The sequence below is a fragment of the Echinops telfairi genome, unplaced genomic scaffold, assembly GCF_000313985.2.
Source record: "Echinops telfairi isolate 266 unplaced genomic scaffold, ASM31398v2 ScPeMD7_9;HRSCAF=40, whole genome shotgun sequence".
In the NCBI taxonomy this organism is placed as follows: domain Eukaryota; kingdom Metazoa; phylum Chordata; class Mammalia; order Afrosoricida; family Tenrecidae; genus Echinops; species Echinops telfairi.
Window position 1 is genome coordinate 17,693,718 of NW_022103906.1, and position 3,355 is coordinate 17,697,072.

At 35.8% G+C, this 3,355-nt stretch overlaps 1 non-coding gene across 1 annotated transcript; it reads left to right on the forward strand.

The window, feature by feature from the left end:
- Positions 1–211: 211 nt before the first annotated feature.
- LOC115868373 lies at positions 212–375 on the forward strand. Its single transcript, XR_004045548.1, has one exon. It is a non-coding gene; the product is annotated as a U1 spliceosomal RNA (small nuclear RNA).
- The last annotated feature ends 2,980 nt before the right edge of the window (positions 376–3,355 follow it).

The window sequence follows — 3,355 nt, forward strand, 5'->3', positions numbered from 1 at the left end:
CTTTGGATGGTCATTTGCAAGGTTCACGACTCTAAACACGATGCAATTATGAAGACAGGTTTCATCTCTCACGCCTTTTGACTCTTGTCCTCTGCTTAATGCTGCTTCCACCATGGGGGCTTGTCTTCCAAATCGCAGCCTCTGATCATTTATGGATTTAAATAGACAAGTTTAAAACCTTCTACTATTCTTTAAAAATTGTATAAGGGGACTACTTACCCGGCAGGGGAGATACCATGATCATGAAGGTGGTTTTCCCAGGGCGAGGCTTATCCATTGCACTCCGGATGTGCTGACCCCTGCGATTTCCCCAAATGTGGGAAACTCGACTGCATAATTTGTGGTAGTGGGGGACTATGTTCGCGCTCTCCCCTGAAAAAAGAAAAGAAAAAAAAATTGTGTAAGGGGAGCCTTCATTTACTCATTTCTGAAATAGTGATAACAAAATTCACCCCATAGGCTACTTTGAGACTCAAATATAAACATGTATGGAACGAGGCAGCAAAGTACCTGTCATACGTAATCATAATCATTCAATCAGCTACCTCTAGTTCTAACAATGTGGGCTGAGTTTTTGACTCTTATTTACAGTATTAAAAAAAACTTCAATTGATATTAAATTAAAAGATTCTTTTTGATCATGTCTTGAAGTTATTATACTTGAAGGTCAACGATTGGCTTCTGCCTAATAATTTTAAAAATTGAGCATGACTTTTTCTGAGTTTTCATTGATAATCAACACATCGTTTCTTTCAAACTTAGTGGATTCGTCTAGTGACTTAATTACCAACCTAAATAACATTCAATGACCTACATATTCAGCTGTTCTAAGAGTTTACTCGACTATAGGAAGACTATTCCAGAATTATTTTTCTAAAGTCATTCCTTTTAAATTTATAATCCAAGACCCTTTATGCATGTATTTTTTACTTTCAAACAAATCATTTCACCATCAAATCAAACCAAACAAACAAATGAAAAACCCGAAACTTCCTACTACTGAGTACATTTCTACTCATAGCAAGTCTATAAGGGAGAGAGCACTGTTTCTTAGGGTTTTTGAGACCATAAAATCTTTAAAGGAGCAGAAAGACTGATCTTTTTCCCTCAGAGCAGTTGGTGGGTTCACACTGCTGACCTTTCAGACCAACCATGGACCAAGAATCCTTTTATGATCATACAGCAAGGAGAAAATATCTAAAGTTATATTTATTTAGGTATTTCAAGTATATAAACAGATTCACTACAGCTTGAAGTACTTTGGGGATAATGGTGGAGTAGTGGTTATGCATTGGATTGCTAATCACAAGGTCAGCAGTTCAAAACCACCAGCCATTCCATGGGAGAAAGTTCCAGTCCCAGAAACTCACAGAGGCAGTTCTACCCTGTTGTATAGGGTTGCTATGAGTTGGAATCTACTCACTATGGGTTGGAATCTATTCACTATGAGTTGGAATCTACTCAATGGCAGTGAGTTCAGGTTTTTGCTTTTTGGGGATCGTTTTAAAAAATATTTCTAGGCTTGTTTTCAAATCAGCAGCCATCAAAGTGAGGCATCAACTAAGTCCACATGGAAAAAGCACATCAACCTGTATGATCAAAGGATTGTAAAGAATATATAATCCAAATCTATTTGCTTTTTAATGTTTTTAAGTATATGAAATCCAGGATAGTAAAGCTATAGAGACAGTAACTGGATTAATCTTTCCTTAGAGTGGGGGAGGCTGGGGAAATGGGGAACTAATGACGAAGAGTACAAGAATGGAAAAAATGATTACCTGAGGGCGCGAAAGGGGAGGGTGCAGGGAATGGGAAGTCAACACCAGTGGGTACAGGAAGGAATAAAATGTTCCAAAGCTGATTGTAGTGATGACTGCACAACCCTTCTTAATAATGAACTATTGAATTGTATGATGTGTTCATTATATCACAATAAAACTATTTGGGAAAATAGAATGAAAAAATGTTCTAAAAGTGGTTGTAGTGATGATTGTACAACTCTTTCTGATGTGATTAAACTGCTGAATTGTATGGTATGTGAATTAAATGCCAAAAAAAAAATGTTGGAAAACACCAAAAAAAGTACTAGCATAGTTTCTAATACCTAAAAAATCTTTCCATACAAATTCATATTCATTGTGATTTTCTTGAAAATGTTTTGTTGTGAGAATTGTTATGCTATATGTTGCTCTCAGATTTGTCTGCTGTTATTGATTTTCTATCAATAGTCACCCCATTAATAGTTTTTGTAATACTGTTCTTATTTTTAAGAATTCCTTTTTTTTCTTTCTCTAGAAATACTTTTATTTCTCCATGGTATTGATGAATCATTTTCTTTATATAGGATTTTTAGCAAGCAGTTTTTTCTTTCAGAATTTGATATATGTTACTCCATTGTTTTTAGCCTGCATAGTCTCTGCTGCGAAGTCTGAGCTTCTCCCTAACCGTTTTCCTTTGTAAGCGACTGCTAATTTGTCCCTGCTTTTCCTTTAGATCGGAGTTAGACGTTGATATGTGGAGATATTTTTCTTTTGAGGTCTATCCTATTTCGGGTTCTCTCAGTTTCTTGAACAATTATTTTTCTCCACCTTTGTGATGTTGGGGAAATTTTCATCCATGATTTCTCATACTATATTTCTCTAAATTTTATTGTTTCTTCTTTCTCTTGGATCCCAATAACACATAAGTTGTTTTTCTTAATAGTGTCCCACACCATCCTCAGGATTTTTTGAAAAATTTTTTTGCTTTTTCAATTGATTGTTTCTCTTGTCAGTTGTAGTCTGAGTAATTGTCTTTGACCTTACTGATTCAATTTCCCTTTTCTTCCATCCTATTTCTCAGATCTTCTACCGTATTATCAGATTCTGTTATCTTATTGTTTATCTTCTGGTGTTCCTTTTCTTATAGATTTCCTAGCTTTTCAAGTCTTTTTATTGTTCTCACAATCATTCCTCTCATCTCTTGAAAATATAAGCATCATTCTTTGGAATTCTATTTCTGATAGTTTCGGGGTGTTTTTTTCAGTGCACTCCATGGAGTTTGGGCGATTTTCAGTTGTTTGAGTTTGTTTTTCTCAATTTTGAGTGTGTACTGCAGTTGGCTGTTTTTTCCATGGCATTATGGTGGCACTATTAGTGGTGTGTGGGCTCCTGGGCCATGTAGGAGCATCTGACTCTTTTGAGTTATTGGGAGAAGTTCAATAGGAGTTATAAAACAAATAGTTGGGAAATGGAGAAAAGGGGAGCAAGGTGGGTAAGTGAGGAAGGTGGTGGTGGGGGCGGAGAGTTAAAATAAAATAAAATAAAACTAATAGTAGCAATAATAAGAGGCCCTGTGGATAGATCAAAAGATTTGT